This window comes from Bubalus kerabau, chromosome 19 (assembly GCF_029407905.1).
Source record: "Bubalus kerabau isolate K-KA32 ecotype Philippines breed swamp buffalo chromosome 19, PCC_UOA_SB_1v2, whole genome shotgun sequence".
NCBI classification, from domain to species: Eukaryota; Metazoa; Chordata; class Mammalia; order Artiodactyla; family Bovidae; genus Bubalus; species Bubalus kerabau.
The window spans coordinates 20927212-20948843 of NC_073642.1; the positions used below are offsets into that span (position 1 = coordinate 20927212).

Consider the following 21632-nt stretch of genomic DNA (forward strand, 5'->3'; position numbering starts at 1 on the left):
GCTCAGTGTAGATGGACCTGGACACCAGAGACACAAGTAGGATCTTAGCTGTAAGTGATGAGGCCTCGCTGACATTCTCTAAGGAGGGGCTGATCCATCAGAGGCCCACTCTGGAACTGACACTCTGGGTGTAGGAGGAAAATGGGGTGGAGGCTGGCCAATAAGCTGGGTGGCCAGTTTGGAGGCTGATTGTAGAGTCCACATATGGGATGATGGGCCTTGAGCAAAGACACTTCAGGGGTGGAGGGCAGGGGCAGATTTATGAAATATTTGAGAGCAAACATTCGACTGGTCTTGATGAGGGGAGGGGCCAGGATTACTGACACTTGATGCCCCAGGGACAGCTGTAACCTCACCTCTCCCTTCTGCTCTCTTAACATCTCAGGCTCCGTCCCAGGTGCTCCCAGCGCCCCGCCCCTCCCTCTGGGCACCACCCACTGAGTGTGCTCTGGGAAGGGAGGCTAAGAAAGGGGGAACCAGCTGGAGCTCAGGGAGGCGGCCTGGGCTCCTGCCTCCTCGTTTCCTGGAGGCCCCTCCAGATACACGTGCTGTTCCTCCACCTGCACCTGAGGCCCGGCTCTTGTGCTTCTAGAGGGAGGAAGTTTATTAAGAAATGGCTCTCTGCCCTCAATTCACCAGGAACCATTCTCTGGAGTGATGGTCCCCCTGCTCCTCAGCCTCCCATCCGTCCTTTTCTCCCTTGTCCTCCTCCTGTCCCATTGTCTGAGGGTCTCAGGTCCTCAGGACTCCAGCCTCAACCCCCTCTTCTCTGTGCACCTTCTAGTCCTTATCCAGTCAGATGGCTTTGAGTGTTCTAGGCACTGGACAGAGAGCAGAGAATGGAACCAATAGTTTCTTCCCTCACGAATCCTACTTATCTAGATGGATAATATGCAAACCAATATATAATAGCATGTTATCTGGTAATAAATATAATGACAAGGGGAAAAGAGGTGAAGAGGCAGTTATTGGAATGTGGGGAGTAGATAAGACTGCTCCATGGATATGACATTTAAGAAGATGCTGAATGAAGTAAATAGGCTGAAGTAAATTTACTTTTGCGAAGTAAAAAAACATCGCAATTCCTGCCTCCAGAGCTAATCTCTGCTGAGTGCTAGAGTCTTATCCAGCTACCTCCTGAGTGCTCTCTCTGAATCATGTATGGTACCTCACACTCAACATGTCCAATCCCACTTCTTGAAACTCCCGGCCCCAAAACATGCTGATCCTTCCTCATCTTTCTCATTCAGTCAATGGCAGCACCTTCACAGATGCTTTTCACAAAATACTTGTGAATCCATCCTCTCTCTTCTTCATTTCTAGAGTCACCACCTGGTCCAGATCCATCCATCCCCTCACTCGCTCTCCTGCCATATTGCTGCTGCTGCTGCTGCTAAGTCGCTTCAGTCGTATTCGACTCTGTGCGACCCCAGAGATGGCAGCTCACCAGGCTCCCCCATCCTTAGGATTCTCCAGGCAAGAACACTGGAGTGGGTTGCCATTTCCTTCTCCAATGCATGAAAGTGAAAAGTGAAAGTGAAGTCACTCAGTCGTGTCCAACTCTTAGCGACCCCATAGACTGCAGCCCACCAGGCTCCTCTGCCCATGGGATTTTCCAGGCAAGAGTACTGGAGTGGGATGCCATTGCCTTCTCCAGCCATAAGCTTCCTGCTAATGACTCTGTCTCCATTCTTTACCTCAATGTCTACTTTGGACTGAACTTAACTAAGAACACTTTTCAGGCTTCTCTTTGCTCCCTCAGGATGAAACACACATTCCAAAATATCACCTCCAAAGCCCTGAAAGCTCACACCTCTTTCTACCTCTCTTGCCTCTTTGCCTCCCTCCCTCCAGCCACTGAGAACTTCTCCCAATTCCTCTTGGTCATCTCATGGCCTTTCCGCTGACATGTCTACACATCCCCCAACCCTGAACTGAGACCAGAGTTCAGTCTGGAACATGGCAGTCCTGTGCTCAGTCAATGATACTCTAAGCCTCAGTTTCATCACCCAGAAAATAGAGATTATTAGCACCTGCTTTTAGACATGATGGGCTCTTGATTAGACCTGCAGAGAACATCTCTGGCAACTTCAGCAGAGAACAACTGTACTAGAGAGCTGCTGGGTAGCTTAGAGAATTACTAGGGTGGGACCAGGCTCAGAAATAGGCTCAGACCAGGAAGGCAGGAGCTAGGCAGCCAGGGCACAGCCAAGGGCAGCTGGTCCAGGCGCCATGGCCATTGGAAGCACACACTGGATGCTACTGCAGGCCTGGATCGTGAGGCTGTGAGGTAAAATTCATAAGCCTATATGATAAAGTCATATTCATTCAACAAATACTGCTTGTGTCAGCCCAGTTCAGTGCTGGGAATATAGTCATGAGTGAAAGAGGCAAATGCTCTACCTGGTGCCTCTATATTGTAGTGTTTATGTTTGAAGCCTCAGCGTTTACTTGAAGCTGAATGTAGAGTTTTGCATTCTATTTTACAATAGGTCATAATAATATACACATAACATATCAGGCCTGTTTCAACAAAAAAATAACAGCTTCCTACAAATGGACTGGGGACTCTGTCCCCCTATTTGTTTGATGACACAAAATCCTGTTTCCTTACATGCCTATAAGGAGCAACTTCTTGACACCAAGAACAAAGCTTAAAACAAGTTTGTGGAGTGGGAATAGGAGAAAGCAGGGGTGCCAGGGTCCTGTGGTGGAGGACAGAGGTTGAGATGATGGAGGGATCTGGGTCTCTGCCAGCCTCTGCAGGGTCCGGGAACAGAATATTCTGGAATCCCTCCTTCTGCCTGAAGCACCAGAAACACAAGCTCTTTCTTCTTAGGGATTAGCATAAGGAGTGGCCCCAGCCTAGCAACGAGAGCGTTCCTGGGGGCAGTGTCTGGGCTGATGGGCAGCTGGCCCTGGCTCAGCAGGGACGTGGACCACTGCAGTCACCTGCTGGCCTGAGGGATGGCGTGCTGCGGGCAGCGGTGGGCAGCTGGGAGCCCGAGGGGCAAGCAGGCTGCAGCTGGGACCAGGGGAGTGCCTTCCCTTGGCTGTAGTGCTGAGAGGGCGTCATTTGTCCTAAGGTTTGTCAGGGTCAATGTAGGGAGGGGAGGATGCCCAGAGGGAGCCCCACTCCATGAGCTGCCCAAATGGATGGTTTCTGAGAACTTTGTTGCCTGAGGAAGTTCACTCTTCTTCCAGACAAAGCACTGGAGGGATTTATGGAAACAGATGCTGGTTGGACTGGGGGTGAGGAGATGGGCTTGAACGGAGCTCCCGTCATCACCTCCCAACACCTGGTCAGAAGCAGATTCAGAAAAGAATCTCACCAGCCCAGCCTGGCTCCAAAAGAGACCTCAGATTACAGCTCACAGGTTCTGTCGGCTGAGAAAGGGGCCCTGAGGACTTGGGGCTGCAGCGAGGCTGTGGTGGACACAACAGTTACAAGAGGTCACACGTGTTGTGCTCACTGCAGGTCGAGCTCTGCTCTGATTCATTTGTTCCTCCCTGCAGCCCCTGAACTATGCACTCTGTGTCCCCATTTTCACAGGCACAGAAAGGTCAACTGGTCAAGATCACACAGACAGGAAGTGGCAGAGCTGGGATTTGAGCCTGGATACTTGGTTCAAGATCTTAAACTCTCCCTGGATTTGGCATTGTACCTGAGACCCAAGAGGAACGGAATAGCCATTTGTGCAGCAACAACACTCTGACTAGGTGACTTATTTCTATTTCATCTTCAGAGATATATTTATTGTCATCCCCATTTTATAGATGTTGAACTGAGGCCCCAAAACTACATTATATCTTTTGCTCAAGGTTACACAGTTACTCCTCGTCAGAGCCTGGAATTCAAGTCTGGCTTCCTGCAAAACTCAGCAGGTACTAGAACCTCAGGAAAAGCTGAGCCCCTTCCCTCTTCTCTTGGGTCCAGGAATAATCTCCGGGCTCCTGTTTGTCCTGGTCTAACTGCAATGCCCCAAGCAGAGGTCCTGCAGCAGTGCCCTCATCTCAGCCAGACCACTTCCTGTTGACGAGCCAGCCAGAAAATGCCAGAGAGAGCGTGGAGACCTTAGACACTGCCTTCTCCTCAGCTCATCTGCCTCCCTATAGCCACCTTGAGACAGGAGACAAACACAGAGACAAGGGCCAGGACTGGCATCCTGCACTGTTTCCCAGGGCAGATAACCAGGTGCCTGATGTCCCAGGAGAGAAGAAATCCTCTTCTCTCCACTCAAAGGTAAATTAGGGAAGGCTATCTCCATGATTATTCCAAGAAGCTGCTCCAGAGCCAGAGAATGGGAACATCTGTGCCCCGGGCTCTGATCTGGATGCGGCTCAGGTCACAGTCTTGGGGAGTGGGGGCGTCAGCTGGAGTCACGATGCCTGGAGGAGGCTCTGGCTGGCCGGCTGAGGAGGGAGCCTCTGGCCACTGCCTTGGGAGACAGAGAGCCCAGGCCAGGCAGGGAGCAAGGGTAGGGCCTGAGGCTTGGGCACCGTCTGGCTTCTCAATCAACTGTATGTGCTAAAGGGCTGGGGGAGTCCTGGTCATAGCAGGTGGGCTTGGGGGCCACAGCTCCCCCTCCCCAGCCGCTGGACCCAAGGCACCTCCCTTCGCTCTGCCTTTGGAGACAGGTTTGTGTGGGCATCTCTCAGCTCCTCCCCCAGACTGTCCATCAAAGTTGCAGGGAACATGGAAACCATCTGCCAACTATCCCTCCCCTGACCCTTCTTCTCCAGTTGGTATAGTTTTCAAACTTAAATTTTATTTTCTTGAAAAGGTAATATATTTACATGGTTCAAAATAAAAATATTCTTTTAAAAGCCATATATTGAGAAACCTCATTTCTACCTGTGGCTCCATCTACTCTCTCTTCAGTTCCTCTTCCTGATTAAGACCAGGCATCTTTTCCACTGAGCTCATGGGGTTCCTTTCTGTGTTTCTCGAAGCAAACCAATCATCTATAGATATTTTTATTTTTATTGTATTTCTCTCCCTATTATACAGTTTAAAATAGCATACTATATATCTTACTTTTTTACTCTGTATACACTGGAGATATTTCCTTATCATTATTTGAGAGCATCCTCATTTTTTCCAGCTGTTTAGTATTCCTTCTTCTGTCTACACCATAGTTCATTAACCACCATCCTAAAGATGAGCATATGAATCACCTCCAATCTTTCCAGTCTTATTTTCAAATGAGATCTTGAGTGGGAGTTTGATTCAAGCCAGATTGCTCTGGTTCGAGAAAATGTGGGGTGGGCCAACACCCTACTTGCAACCCCACCATCTCACAAGAAACCAAGGTCTCCAGAGGACATAGCTTAAAAACCACGATTTTAGCCTAATTTGCCTATTTTATAAAAGGGAAACTGGAGCTCAAATCGGTGACAAGATTCATCCATGCTCATGAGTTATCCTGTGGCAGAACTGAAACCAGAAACCAGATCTCTTGGGCTCTTCTCTCCATGCAACTCATGGTTCATCTCCAGGGAGACCAGACCAGAACTGTGGGGCTTTTTGACTGGAGGCAGGACCACTTGTGACTGTGGACCCCAATCTACCTCTTTCTCACTCTGGGTTTCCATTTCCTCTTCTACCTTTTGGGATCAGTCCCTTTGTATTCCCAGCAGAAAAGATCAGGGAAAGGTGGCGCTGGGAAGGACCAGGATCTCTGGCACCCCTCCCCCATCTAGCAGATGAGAAAATGGACTCAGCAGCAGTGAGTGCCCTTCTCGGGGGGACAGGGCAGGTTTGTGCAGAACGAGGGTGGACGGAGCAGAATCCCAGCCTGGAGGATGCTGCGGCCACACTTGTCACAAGCAGTGTGGGGCCATGGACGGACAGCCGGCCTGGGGACACGGCACCTGGGTCCTGACTCTGACTCTGCCACACACAGGGTGACTCTGGACATGTCCTGCCCCTCCCTGGGATCCAGCTGCTCCTCCTCTATGACGAGAGGGTTGGACTAAGCAGAAGACCTTTACACTCTCTTTTGAGCTCCACAGTGAGGGGACTGGACCAGCCTTGGAATTGCGACAAATGACCCTTAACTCTCCAACAGGAGGGATGGAGCAACTGCCCTGATAACCACCAGTCTTGGACAGTGAGCCCCTCAGGTGGGCCCACCCTGGGCAATTCTTTTACTAAAGCAGAGAGGCACCTCCATTCTCCTGGGAAGTGAGGTCCCAGGGCTGTGTCCCATTTGATTCAGGAAATATAAGATACTTATATGATATATGATACTCCTGCACAAAAACTTGGGTGTATCAATGTGTTTATCAATGAAAAATTAGTCAGTAGTCAACTTAAGAAAGAAATAGAAGTTTTATTGGAGCCAACCTGATGAGTATAACTGGGGAGACAGTCTCTCAGGAAGCTCTGAGACCTGTCCTGGAGAAGTAAGACGGAGGGCAGGATGTATGTGATTTGGGGACCCACAGCTTGGTATAGGTTACTGCTCTTCATGAGGACCAGATATCTTGGGTAATGGTTTTAGTGCTTTTCTGAATATGGGAAGATGCAAGAAACTGGGCTCCTAAAAAAATTCTTCTGAAAATATCTAACTATCTGAGGTCTGGCTCTCACACTTGTCCCAGAGCACAAAGTACTTTATTCTGATTTTCACCCTGATTTCCTTCCAGGGTGGATTATAGATCAGCGACTGCAGTGGCTAATGACTTGTTTCTCTTTTTCAAAAGCATATATTTTTATTTATGTATGTGGCTAGGCTGGGTCCTAATTGCAGTATGTGGGATCTAGTTGCCCAACCAGGGATCAAACCCGGGGCCCCTGCATTGGGAGTGCAGACTCTTAGGCACTGGACCACCAAGGAAGTCCTGGCTTGATTCTTGTAGAACTGAGTGGTCGGCAACATTCTTTATTATACAATTCCCTCTATTTCTGTCTTAATTTCAACCAAGGTTTAGGAGACATTTTTCACCAATTTGTCCCAGGGTGCTAGGAATGCTCATTCCCAGGTCAGATGGGGATTTCACTGATAGGCCACTCACATGCTATTACTCATCCTGTCCTGGCAATAGTAGCTAAAAGATGGCTGGACCACCTATCTTACAAGTCTTACAAGTCTCTCAGTTCCAGGAGATGGTTTCCACTTGTTGCTTCTTCTCATATCTAGAATCACACTACTACAATCATGGATCTTAGAGAATTATATATTTCATTTCAAGTAGCCAGTGCTTATGTATGCTCAGTCGCTCAGTTGTGTCCAACTCTTTGAGACCTCATGGACTGCAGTCCACCAGGCTCCTCTGTCCATGGGGATTCTCCAGGCAAGAATCCTGGAGTGGTTTGCCATGCCCTCCTCCAGGGGATCTTCCCAACCCAGAGATCAGACCCAGGTCTCCTGAATTGCAGGAGGATTCTTTACTGACTGAGCCACCAGGGAAGCCCAAGAGTACAGGAGTGGGTAGCCTATCCCTTCTCCAGGGGATCTTCCCGCCATAGGAATCAAACCAGGGTCTCCTGCATTGCAGGCAGGTTCAAGTAGCCTAGTTATCTTATTTTTTTTTTCATCATTTACTCAAGAAATAAGAATCTTGTAAAATGGGCAGAACACAAGCAATACATCTAGTGACCCCAGTAAGGTCGTAAGTAAGTAAGCAGTGTTATCTTCTAAGAAGTTCCCTGGCTTCGGCTAGAAAAATTGATCTCTATGGTGGAGCAGATATTTCTGCTCTTTAGGAGGTCAGATTAATGCACAATGCACACTAGCAAGGAAGGAGGAGGCCCAAATGGACAGAGAAACATTTTATTTGCAAATTTTTCTTCTCTTGCCTTAAAATATGAATTTTATTTCATTCCTTCTTAAGATTTGCCTGCATTAGGATGACCTTCTGGAAGCCCTCCCCCTGCACCCCCCTACCAATGGGTGAAGATCACACGCTTCATCCCAGGACAGGAATGAGGGGCAGCAGAGGGGGTCCTTCCCCTCCCCTCCCCCGCAGCTCTGCTTGCCAGCCCCTCTGGTCCTGGTGATGCCAGGATGCTGGGCTCTGAGGCTTTGTAATTGACAACAGGAGACCTGTGGGACCTTCACAGCCACCAGTTACTGTAAAGGCCTGCTGATCTCAGTGCAGGGGAGCACAAGGGCGCACACACAGGTACACAGTGCACTGAGCATGCACACAGCACACACCTTTATAGCGAGGCATCCAGATGCTGTCACGGCCCCTTTAAGAGCTAGGGGACAGGATCCTGGGCACTGGGGTGGGGCCCAACATCTAGTGTCACAGGCTGGGCCACACCCCCAGGCTCTAGTCCAGGCCTGGGTGGGGAGTCAGTGGGAGGGGCTCCCAGAGACCTCTGTTTGGGTGAGGGTGGGAATTGATTGGGACTCCTCTGAGCTCTAGGCAAATTTGCGGCAAGTACAGTATGTGGATTTTGTTTTGTTTTGCTTTCTTTCTTTTCCTTCATGTTTATATTGAGGTTGAAAAAGTTATTATGAAAGTGGAAGAATAGAAAAAGCCATTCTCTATGATTGACAGCGGAGAAGGCAATGGCAGCCCACTCCAGTACTCTTGCCTGGAAAATCCCATGGACGGAGGAGCCTGGTAGGCTGCAATCCATGGGGTCGCAAAGAGTCGGACACGACTGAGCGACTTCACTTTCACTTTTCACTTTCATGCATTGGAGAAGGAAATGGCAACCCACTCCAGTGTTCTTGCCTAGAGAATCCCAGGGACGGGGAAGCCTGGTGGGCAGCTGTCTATGGGGTCGCACAGAGTCGGACACGACTGAAGCGACTTAGCAGCAGCATGATTGACAGCAGTGCTGATAGGAACAAGAGGCTCCAGAAAATCTTTTTAAATTGTGCACATTTATATAGTTCAAATTATGCCTGAGTCCCAGAGAAGCAGGAAGCAACATCAAAAAGCAACCAACACAGAAAAACACACGTATGTGTCCTCCCACACCCAACAATACAGTTCCTTTGACAATGGGAGCAGCAACCCCCACACCCTACAAACCACCCGCCCAAGAAAATTTGAAACTTTCTCTTGACGAACAGAGTCACTCAGTAATTTTTGGCCCCCAGAACAGAAGGAAAAAAAGGAAAAACAAAACAAAACACTCAGACAGGTTGGCAGTGTCCATGCTCTTCTGCCTGCAGAGGCAGGATCTGCTGTTTTGATCACTGAGTCAGGGGGACCACATCACTGCCCCTCACAAGCACTGCAGACAGGTGTCTTCAAGACCCTGGGGATCTTCACCAGCTTTTTTTTTTTTTTTTTTTTTTTTTTGATTCCCCAGAGAGTAGTTGGGATGGAAGGCATTTACCCCTGGCTTCCTCCAAGATGCCCTCTAAGCAATGGATGTTTAATGAGCCTGCAAAAATTCTGGAGCCAATCTCTTGGAGGACTGAGCACCAAGTGGGGCCCAGGAACCCAGAGTATCTCATGCAAGAATCTCGCCCACTAGAGATTATTGACCTTCAGAGGTTTTTTTTAACTTAAAGGGGAGGTGCACTATACAGTTGCTCCATAGGGAGAAAAAAAGCCCAATCCCTTCCTACCTGCCCACATCCCGTAAACTCTCCCAGCCACACCAGTAAGGCACTGCCAGGGGGACAGACACGCTTTGGCAATGAGGCCCCTCAGGAGGCCCAGCATGTGATCAGCTGCACAGAGGGCTGTGTGCTGTGGAGTCAGCACCTTAGGAAGGGGGAGGGGGCGGTGGGCAGAGAAGGAAGGGGTCTCAGGTCCTGATGGATCAGAAGAAGGAAAATGGGGAGAGGTGGTGGACACAGGAGAAGATAAAACTAAGGATGATCAGAAAAGGGCCAAAAAGCAGAAAATGAAGGAAAAATGAGAGAAGCAAGAGAAAGAGACAAGACAGAAATTGAACAACCAAAGAAACCAGGAAGGAGACAGCAGCAGGAGGGAAAGGAACAGAAAAGAGAGTGAGATGCGTGGGGAAGGATGTGAGGAGAGAGAGAGCGATCCAGGAAGAGGGCATCAGAGGATGTCAGAGTTCACTGAGGATACCTCCTGTGAGCAGAGGATCAGGAGTCCCTGGGCTAATCTTCAGTCCCTACAGACACCTGGCGGGCCCAGTACCCCAGGTCGGCCACATAAACCAGCAGGTTGATGGCTGTCAGGACGGCCACAGCCAGGCGCTGGTCCCAGGCGCACATGTCATAGGTGAGCTCGTCCCTGCAGTCCCCATCACTGGGCCTCTGGGGCTGCCCGCCGAGCTCCTCGCTGAACTGGTAGAGCGGCCAGAGGACCAGAGCACTGATGTAGAAGAGGACAGACAGCAGACTGAGCACTAGCTGGAAAATGGAGAAGGGGACCGGCAGCATGTATTTCCATTCAGCCAGGTCCAGCAGGAGGACCACAGCTGCCAGGATGAAGCAGATGGCGTACACGGCCACACACCACTCCAGGGCCGGCTAGTGCAGGTACAGGGAGGTGTTGCTGAGGAAGGCAAAGATGACACCGGCCACAAAGGTCTCCAGCACCTTCAGCAGGGCTCTCATGGTGTGCACATAGAAGAAGATCTCCTTGAGCTCATAACAGTCCCATATCCCGGCCACCTCTATGACATACAGCACAGACACGATGCAGGAGAAAGCAGTGGCGGCAATGGCCCGGTCCCTGTAAGGACCATAAGGCACGAACTGGACATAGGTGATGGAGTAGATGATGGAGGCCGAGAGGCAGATGAGGGCAGCGTAGCAGGTGTAGGTGACCGAGATGTTGTACCAGAAGAAAGGAAAGCTGGATGGGTGCCTGCAGCGCTCAACTATGGTAATGATGAAGGTCATGGTGAAACAGACACACCAGAAGGACATGGACCAGTTACCTATGGCCCCTCTCTGAATGCCCATGTCAGCCACAAGCGAGAAGGCCACGCAGGTGGAGCAGAGCTGCGGCAGGCGGAGGAGCCAGAACACCCAGAGGATGCCTTCACTGCTTGGGGATGTCCGCCGGGTGGACATGGTGTCATGACCGTAAGGCAGGTCACAGTCACCAGTACAGCAGTGGTCTTCCCTGACGATCCACCAGAGAAAGATCCAGTTTTGGAGGTGGATTAAGTCAGATGCCTGGAAAAGGTTCAGGGCCCTGTGATGGCTGAGGCTCAGGATCTTTGGAGTTGGAACCAATGGCTCAGACTCTCAGGTAATAGCACAGCCACTCCAGAATGGCTCTCCCCACTCATCACCCGTGGCCTTGTCAGAGACTTGTCTTATCCCAAACCTCACAGTTGGGTTGGGTCAGGCCTCAACCATGAACACTTTTTATATCTCTTTGTGCTGTGTGCCATTATCTATAGAGACACAAGGTAGGATGATCCTTATCTGCAACCCCAAACCTTCAATCCTCTGAAAACTGAACAAAAATGTTTGAAAATTCATTTGGTAGCGAATTTGACCTGAACAGATCTGGGATAATTTATGATCTTCATTTATTTTATGTATTATGGGTGTTCAAAAGTGCAGTTGTAGAAACACTAATGTATTTGATTACAAGGAACTTCTAGATCCCAGTGGGATGTTATGTCATATAGAATAGATGCACCAGGTCACTTGTCTGAAACTGAAAAATTCTGAATTCTGGAGGATATCTGACCCAAGGGTTTCAGAAAAGAGACTGTGGATTATACTGCTAATCCCATCTTATAGATGAGAAAACTAAGGCTCAAGGAATCAAATGCCTTCACCTAAGGTGGCATGCATGACCAGGAAGAGGGAACTCAGAAAACACACCTAAAGCTGTGGGTTTGAACACTTTGCTCTACAGCCCACATGTCGGCAGGGTCCATGGGTAGGAGGCCAGGACCAAAGCTCGGAGCTCTGAGACCCAGGACCCACCTTCAAGGCCCTTGGCCTCCTCCCATAGCAAGCTGAAGACACACGTGTCCCGGCCTCTCCTCCCTGCAGCATCACCAGAAGGAGCTGCCATCTGAGGGACACAGCCCCATCCGGAGGAGGGCAGCCTCAGAGGTGAACAGGGAGGAGCCCTGGGGTGAGAGCAAGGCTGTGGGGACAAGATGACGTGGGAAGTAGGAAGTCTTCTAAATTCCGCCCCCCAATTTTGCCTTCACATGTGACTCTTCCCCACTGGGGCAGGGAGACTCCAACCCAGCATGACTCTGGGGTGGCGTCATGAGGAACCACAGAATAAATTGACATCATGTTTGATTTTTTAGCTTCAAAGCTGCCATCCAGATAAGAGTCCAAAAAAATCTAGAAAGTAGTCCTACCTGAGTGAGGATTTTCCTGGCCTGGGAGACTGGTTAGCAGCTTCCAAGCTGGGAAAAGGGATTGGAAATCAACAAGGATGCTGTGTCTGAGGCTGAGGTGGAGGCTTTCAGGGTATCCAGGGAGGGGATGGGGATGGACAGATGACTGAGCCCTTTTTAAGGGCAGGAGCTGGAAGAGGAGGCACCTGCTGGACCCCTAGGGACCCCTAGAAGGAGACAACCCTGAGGATGCTCCTGGGAGAGGGCTGGGGGTCAGGGGGGCAGAGTGGAGATGATGGGGGGTGGGAGGGGGGTGGATCCCAGGGTCCCAGTGGCCCTGAGGCAGCCCAGTAAGCATCTTCTGACCCAGAAGGGATGCAGGCATGGAGCCAACCTTCCCATGGAGGAGGGGCCTGGACTGGAACTGAGACAGGAGAACAGGGGCGTGAAAGGGTTTCAGGGCTATGACAGGGACATGTGGCCAGAGTGGCAGGGACCCTGGAGACCACGGAATTGCCCAGGTCACCGCCAAAGACAGTCCCTCCAGCCAGGGCTGCAGTCCTGCTCACACAGGGGCTCCTCCAGGGTCCAGTGTGTGGGGGGAGTGAGGCCACTCCCAGCCTGCCCCCTCCTCAGGGACCACTGCCCTGTTTCCAAGGGACTATTTGCTGAGAGGCCCCCAGGGCAGAAGAGCCAGCACCCTGAGCCCCAGCCAGCTTCCTGCCATCAGGGCCTCTGTCTCCTTTGCTAATAATAAACCCTAAGAATGGCCATGGCTTGACAACGAAGCAGACAGGAATGTGGAAGTTCTCTAGATGGAGGCACTGTTGTGGTTGTGTGAGCCATCCAGGGAGCCTCTATGCCTTTCTCTTCTAAACAACTATTTCCTGTATGTTCACTGTGTGCCAGGCACTGCAGATCCCACAGCAAAACCCAATTCCTGCCCTGAACGAGCACCTGAATCAACTCAAAGACATCCTGTCTAGAGCAGGTGAGCAGAGGAGAGCCAAGGACTCTTGAGGACTTTTCAGAGAACTCTCCAGCTGAGCAGAGATTGAAATTCTCTGTGCAAGTCCAGAGAGCAGGGCAAGTGGAATTGCACCCCTTAAGGAATGAAAGCTGCTGCAAAATAAGATGGCCCACTGTGGGAGGTGATGTTGTTAGAGCCTTTCCAGACAAGCTGTTGAACCAGTCTAGGGGGAGGGGGATGTGACTGATGGTTCCCAAAGAGTATCCCATGGAATACTAGTCCATGATGTTCCATGGAAAAAAACAGTTCCCTGATCACATAAGTCTGGGAATCACTTACTGCTATAGATCTCTTTTAGTCCTAAGAAGTCCTGCAAAAAAGAAATCTGTTTAACTTTTTAACCCAGCTTTAGGTGTATTTGGCCAAATAAATTTTTCTTGTTTTAAAATACAAATTTTATTTTATTGCTTCTTAAGATTTTTCCTGCCACGAGGACCACCTCCTGGGAGCCCTTCCCCTCCATCCAACCCACCTCTGGGTGAAGATCACACACTTCATCCCAGTACAGGAGTGAGGGACAGCAGAGGGGGCCCTTCCCCTCCCCTCCCCTACAGCTCTGCTTGCCTGGCTCCTCTGGCCCTGGTGACTCTAGGATGCTGGGCTCTGAGGCTTTGTGGCTGAGAATAAGAGAGGAAGAAGGCTTGAGATGACTTTGCCAGTTATTTAAAGAGCTGCTGGTCTTCATGTATGCCTCCCCACTGACACACACACACACACATACAGTCAGTATGCACAAAGCACACGCCTTTAAAGAGAGGCATCCAAGGGCTGGCAGGGCCCCTTTAAGACCTAGGCTCTTTCTGATTTCTAGTCAAGTTTGGGCAATTACGACCTGTGGATTTTGTTGGTTTCATTTTCATTTTGTTTATTTTATCTTTGAGATGCTTAAAAAAGAACATTGTGGATGTGGAAGAAAGGACAAGATTTCCATGGTTGACAGCAGGGGCTGATGGGGATTGGAAACTCCAGGTAATTAAAAGAAACCATACATATTTTTTTCTACATTTATTTAAGTCACTTTATGCCTGAGTCTCAGAAAAGCAGAACGCAGTGGCAAAAAGCCACTGATGTGTGTGCGCACACACTCAGGTACTGCCATTCACTTGACTACAGCAGCTGAAATCCCCACTCAGTCAACCCACCTTCCCCAGAAAAATAGAAAAGAAATTTCACCTTTAAGAACAGGTCCACTCAGTCAATTTTGTCCTCCTGACCAGAAAAAGAAAACAAAAAATCTCAGGCAGGCTAACATCAGCTTTAAAGCTGGCAGGGCCATGCTCTTCTCCCTGCAGAGGCAGGACCTGCTGTTTTGATCACTGAGGCAGGAAGGCCACATCGCTGCCCCTCAGTAACACTGCAGACAGCTGTCTTCAAGACTCTGGGGTTCTTCACCAGCTCCTGCTTCGATTCCCCAGAGAGTAGTTGGGATGGGGGGGCGGCATTCAGCCTTTGCTTCCTTTAAGATGGCTTCTGTAGGCAGTGGGTTTTCAGTAAACTTGGAAAAATTCTGGAGCCAATGTCAGATGGGGCCAACCACCAGCTGGGGCCTAGGGACCCAGGGTCTCTGTTTCAAGATTCCCACCCACTGGAAATTACTGACCTCCAGAGACTTTTTTTTTAACTTAAATGGGAGACATACTGTACACAAAGAAAGAGGACCCAATGCCTAGCTACCCACCCCCATCCCCAAACCCATCACACATACACCAGAGGGACAGACTTGCTTTGGCAACAAGGCCCCTCCGGAGGCCCAGGGTGTGAACAGCTGCACAGAGGGCTGTGTGCTGTGGAGTCAGCACCTTAGGAGGTAGTGGGCAGAGAAGGAAGGGGTCTCAGGTCCTGATGGATCAGAAGAAGGAAAATGGGGAGAGGTGGTCAGGACACAGGAAACGAGGAAACCAAGGATGAACAGAAAAGGGGAAAAAAACAGAAAATGTAGAAAAGATGAGAGAGCAGCAAGAGAAAAAGGCAAAACAGGATGTGAGCAACCAAAGAAAACAGGAAGGAGATAGAGCAGAAGGTGGGAAGGAAATGGGAAAGGGAGTGAGATGAATGCAGAAGGATGTCCGAAGGGAGAGAGGAGAGCCGGAAAGAGGACATCAGAGCTTGGTAATGAACTTCAGGTGAGACAAGGGAGGAATTGGGAGCCCTTGGGCAAAGCCTCAGCCGCTGTTAAAATTCAGGCGGGTAGAGAACACCAGGTCAGTCACATAAATCAGCAGGTTGATGGCTGTCAAACTAACCACAGCCAGTTGTTGGTCCCAGATGCACACGGAGGTGGGAATTCCACTGCTGCAGTTCACGTCACTGGACCGCTGGAGCTGCCTGCCCAACTCCTCGTTGAACTGGTAGATCGGCCAGAGGAGCAGCGCAGTGATGTAGAGGAGGACAGAGAGCAGGGTCATCACAACCTGGAAAATGGAGAAGGGGATGGACAGCCTGCTGTCGCATTTGCCCAGGTTCAGCAGGATGGCCACAGATGACAAGATGAAGCAGATGGAGTACACGGCCACGCACCACTCCAGGGCCGGCTGGTGCAGGTACAGGGAGGAGTTGCTGAGGAAGACAAAGATGACACAGGCCACGATGGTCTCCAGCCCCTTAAGCAGGCCTGGCACGGTGGCCATATAGCCTGTGATCATGTTGCGCTGGGCCCTAGTCCAGGTCACATCCATGGCATAAGCCACAAAGGCGATGCAGGAGAATGCAGTGGAGATGATGGTGCGGTCCCAGTCATGGCTGTTGGACAAGAACTGAATGTAGATGATGGGGTAGATGATGGAGGCCGAGAGGCAGAGGAGGGCGGAGTAGCAGTTGCAGGTGATGAGAAAGTTGTCCCAGGAGAAGGGGAAGTGGCCCTCCAGCCCGCATAACTCAACTATGAGGATGAGGAGGGTCAGGACGAAGCAGAAGCACCAGATGAACATGGACCAGTTACCTATGGCCCCCTTCCAGGTGCCCACGCTGGCCCCCAGCGAGAAGGCCATGCAGGTGGAGAACAGCTGCAGCTGTCGGAGGCAGCAGCCCATAATGGTCGGGGAGCCCAGGGCCTGAGGACGATCATGTGGTAGTCGTTCTGGTCCTACTGGTCACCGGTGTGGCAGAGGTCTTAGCTGAGGATCCACCCGAGAAAGGTCCAGCCCTGGAGGTGGATTAAGTCAGATGCCAGGGAAAGGCTCAGGGCCCTGTGATGGCTGAGGCTCAGGATCTGTGGAATTGGAATCAATGGCTCAGACACTCGGGTAACAGCACAGCCACTCCCGAATGGTTCTCCTTCACCCATCACCCTTGACCTTGTCACAAGACTTGTCTTATCCCAAAGCTCACAGCTGGGTTGGGTCTGGCATCAGACCATGAACATTTCTTCACCTCTTTCTGCTGCATGCCATTATCTACAGAGACACAGGGTAGCCTGACCGTTATCTGCAACCCCAACCTTTCAAAATTCTGAAAATTGAACAAGAATTTTTTTAAAAAAATTGTTTGGTAACAAAATTTGAACTGAACAGACCCAGACCATTTATGGTCTTTATTTCATGTAGTGTGAATGTTCAAAATTCAGTTGCAGAAACACCAATGTGTTTGATTACAAGGTGTTTCAGACCCCAGGCGGGTATTATGTCATGTAGGATAGATGCACCATGTTACATAAATGAAGCTGAAAAACTCGGAGTCCTGGAGCACATCTGACCCACAGGGTTTCAGGAAAGGGACTGTGGATTGTACTGCTAACCCCATTTTACAGACAAGAAAACTAAGGTTGGGGGAATTAAGTCCTTCCCTAAGGTGGCACTGGAGAAGGAAATGGCAACCCACTCCAATATTCTTGCCTGGAAAATCCCATGGACAAAGGCCTGGTAAGATATAGTCCATGGGGCTGCCAAGAGTCAGACACAACTGAGCACACTCGCATACTAAGGGTGCATGACTAGGAAATGGGAACCCAAATAACAGTGCCAAAGCTGCGGGTTTGAAGGCTTTGCTCTATAGCCCACATGTCAAAAGGGCCCATGGGTGGGAACCCAGGACCAAAGCTCAAGGCTCTGGGACCCAGGATACACTTTCAAGGCCACGGCCTCCTTCCACAGCAACCTGAAGACCTACGGGTCCCAGCCTGTCCTCCCTGCAGCATCATGAGAAGGAGCTGCCATCTGAGGGACACAGCCCCACCCGGAGGAGGGCAGCTTCAGGGGTGAACAGGGAGGAGCCCTGGGGTGAGAGCAAGGCTGTGGGGACAGGATGACATGGGAAGTAGGGACTGTTCTGAATCCCCTCCCCCGAGTTTTACCTTAACATGTGACTCTTGCGCATTAGGGAAGGGAGACCCCAATCCAGTATGACTCCAAGGTAGAGGATCATGGGGGAATCATAGAATAAATTAATATGTCTGGCTCTTAAGCTCCAAAGCTGCCATCCAGGTGGAAGTCTGGAAAGATCTAAGAGTAGTCCTACCTGAGCAGGATTTTCCTGGCCTGGGAGACTGGTTAGCAGCTTCCAAGCTGGGAACCAAGGGATTGGAAATGAACAAGGATGCTGTGTCTGATGCTGAATGGAGCCTTTCAGGGCATCCCAGGGAGTGGGTAGGGATGGATGGATGATCAGCCCCTTTTTAAAGGCAAAAGCTGAAAGAGGAGGCCCCTGCAGGACCCCTGGGAGGGTCCAGCCCTGAAGATGCACTGGGATTGTGGCGGGGCTGGGGGGAACAGACTGGAGTTGACTGGGGGCATTCCAGGGTCCCAGGGGCCCTGAGGCAGTCCAGTAGGTGTCTTCTGACCCAGAAGGGAGGCAGGCATAGAGCCAACCTTCCCCATGGAGGAGAGGCCTGAAGTGGAACTGAAGAAGCCCCATGAAAGCCTCAACATGTCTGAAATGCTATGAATTGTGAGCCCCGAGAAGTGTCTCTGGACAGTGACATGCCATTTTCACCATCTCACCTTATAGCCCAGTGTTTGGCTCCCTTGTGTCACCATGGAGTCCCTCTGAGCACCACACATTCTGGGGAAATCCTTATAGATGTGACAGAGCCAGCCTGGCCTCTGGGAGCCAGAGTGGTGTTAAGGACTCAGGCCAGAGCTATTACTCAAACAAACCAACAATCTCAGGGCCAGAATAGCAGCAATTATTTAAGTATTCTTGGAAACACCAAAATTTTCTTTCTTCTAGTTTGTACTAATTTTTTCCTCCGGGCTGCAGAACAGACTTGCATTGTCAGCATAACAGCACCAGCTCCCTCATTCCACCCTCCCTTCCCCAAGACACCACACACACACACACACACACACACGCGCGCGCGCTCAGAAGAGAAACCCATGAGGCAGAGGCTTCTGTGAGTTCATAGAAAGCCCACGACCCAGGGAACTGGAGCCCATCCTCTGTGAGCCCTGGTCAGTGTGGTGGAACCCAGCTCTCCTGAGAGATGCAGCAGGTGGAGGAACCAAGGTTGGCAGAGAGGGGTGTTGGGGACAACAGCTGGAGAAAAGGGTCCTCCTCAAACAGTTCAGAGCCATGGAGAAGCCGCCCAGCATACTTAACTACACCTTCTTTGCCCCCAGTAGATGCAGAGATCCACTTGATCTCCTCAGACAGTAGGTGGCGCTCTTGTATCTGGTACTCAGCACGGTGGACACACTCCCTCCCCTGCCTGAGGCCTGACACTCAGGTGCCTCTCCCATAATGGCCCCTGAGGACCAGTAGCTGCCACCTAGAACCAGCTTCTCCAGTAACAGCAGCCTCACTCCTGTCTCCATCACCAATCACATTAGTGAGGGCCTCAGTGACTGTCAACACATCACCAGGCTTTTACCGGGGTCTCCAGTGACATCACTTCCTCCACCCAGCTCCCCATTTTCCAGTAATTGTGCCCAAAGCATGCAAGCTAATTGAAACAAGACGTGGACTTTTGTGCTAAAGTAGCCTTCACCAGAGAGGCAAGGGCGGCTTCTGGAAAATGTTAATGCTGTTTCCTGTTGGATGCAAATTCTGCTTGGAACTTAGCTTCAAACGAAACCTCATCTGTAAAATGAGGGGGTTGGACAATCCCGAAGAGCCATGCTGGCTCTGAGAGTTTATGCTACTGTGAAAAAAATTCCAACTGAGCCCTGGGTCGGGGAGCCAAAGGCTACTTCTGGTTGGCAATGGTGTTGTCACAAAGTGGCTGCAAATCAGTTTTTATTTTAGGCCCTGCAGCTGATAGGTTAATTTCTATTTTGTAGGACATACTCTGAATAATTCCATAAAAATCTCTCCACTGACATCACCAACCACCAGATAGGAGGTCCCCAATGTGCAAACCTTAGGCTGAGTCACTTTTCGAAGACTTGGCTCCAGGTAGAAAAAATGGTTGTTTATGATTGGGACCCCCTAGTTGCCATGGAAACCAAGTTTCTCCCTCTCTATTCATCTTCAGGAAGTGTAAGCTTCAGAGGGTTTCCCACTTACCCATGCCCAGAACCGAACTTAAGAAGTCCAATCTTGGGTCAGGCAAATCCACCAGATATTAAAGACAGACAAAAGTTCTGTGCTCTGGACAGCCGGACAACCTGAATTTGGGAGGTGTGCACCTCACTGCTATATAATTTTGGCTTGGAGGTTTATTGTTTGTTTGGTTGGTTAATTATTTCTTGTGGAATTTCTCCACGTAGGTCCAGTCTTCCTGAGACTTCCTAAGTTCTTTATTTGGAAAAGAAAAAGATCCTTTTAAAAAAAGAGAGAGAGAGAGAAAAGAGGTTTATAATCATTTCAGCTGGAGACCCAAACTGCTGAGTAGAGAAATGTGTTTAGAGGAGATCAGCCAGGTATGAGATGAACCACAGCTAAGACCAGCAGACGATTTCTAAATCGACAAAAGCAAAGAGCTTTCTCTTTACTCCACTTCGAAATTCTTTGGAACCTCCACACTGAAAGAAGTCTGAGAAGTCACCTGGTATATCCACCCAGGTTACGGCAGCCTGTGTTCCTCCATCCTTGGCAACTGTCAACCGACTCTCTGCTTCCCTGGGCAGTCAATTCTATATTCTTATAACTTGGCTGAAAAAAACCTCCTGAGGTTCTTAGAATGAGCTGAAATCAGCCTCCCTGTTACTCCCATTCACCAGTCACAGGTTTGTTCTCAGGAGGACCATGCAGAGAAAAAAGTACAAACTCTAGTCCCAGGGAGCTTGGACAGCACTATTGGCCACGGGTGCCATGTCATCTTCTCTTCTGGATGAATACCCTTAGTTCTTTTCATCGCTCCTCATTTTCAGGCATTTCCAGGCCCTTCACCCTCCTGGCCACCTGCCTCTGGATGCTTTCCAAAACATTGGCTTCCCTTTCACGCTGTGACTGGAATTCTGTTCTGATGATCTGGATTCTGAGTTGATGGACTGACGGATGCAGAAAGTGAAAGTCACTCAGTCATGTCCGACTCTTTGCGACCCCACGGACTATACAGTCCATGGAATTCTCCAGGCCAGGATACTGGGGTGGGTAGCCTTTCCCTTCTCCAGGGGAATCTTCCCAACACAGGGATCGAACTTAGGTCTCCCACATTGCAGGCAGATTCTTTACCAGCTGAGCCACAAGGAAAGCCCAAGAATACTGGAGTGGATAGCCTATCCCTTCTCCAGAGGATCTTCCCAACCTAGGAATCAAACCAGGGTCTCCTGCATTGCAGGTGGATTCTTTACCAACTGAGCTACCAGGGAAGAGATAAGCTCAAACCTGAAACTGCGAAGCCACATATGGGTGGCTCACCAGAAATGGGCTACAGGGACATGTCCTGTCATGAAAGGACATCTTTGAGTTGCTTTGCAAACACTATGGCATGTTGTCTACCATGAGAACCACATGCTGAAGTGAAAGTGTTAATCACTCAGTCGTGTCTCTTTGCAACCCCATGGACTGTAGCCTGTCCAAGAATCCATGTAGGTTCTCCAGGCAAGAATACTGGAGTGAGTTGCCCTCCTACAGAGAAATCTTCCCAACCCACAGATCAAACCCAGGTCTCCTGCATTGCAGACAGATTCTTTACCATCTGAGCTACCAGGGAAGCCCCAACCACATGCTACGTATCCTTAAGTGTCTCTAGAGAATCAGAGTATAGTTGGAAGTGATTCCTTTTTCCTTCAGTGAATGCTTAGTATCAATCTTCTAAGATTCTATCTCTGATCATAGATGAAAGGCTTTGGAGCCATGATAATAGATGGTCCAGTCTCTAACTTCAAGGAGATTCACTGGGATAATCTACAACAGCTTAATTGGCCCAGGTGTGCTAGCTCTAAACAACTTTGGAAGAATTCTGCTTGTGATTTTAATAAAAAGCATAATCATAGATGATCATAGATGATTGAAGATGGAAGGACTCTCAGAAAGCTTGAATTGATGTCCCTTGGTTTATATATGTGCAAA

At 49.9% G+C, this 21632-nt stretch overlaps 2 pseudogenes; both read right to left on the reverse strand.

Annotated features, from left to right (window-relative positions):
• Positions 1–9984: 9984 nt before the first annotated feature.
• On the reverse strand, positions 9985–10970 carry LOC129634300 (myeloid-associated differentiation marker-like; annotated as a pseudogene).
• A 4436-nt stretch (positions 10971–15406) lies between these two features.
• LOC129634510 (myeloid-associated differentiation marker-like) lies at positions 15407–19686 on the reverse strand (annotated as a pseudogene).
• Between the last annotated feature and the right edge of the window lie 1946 nt (positions 19687–21632).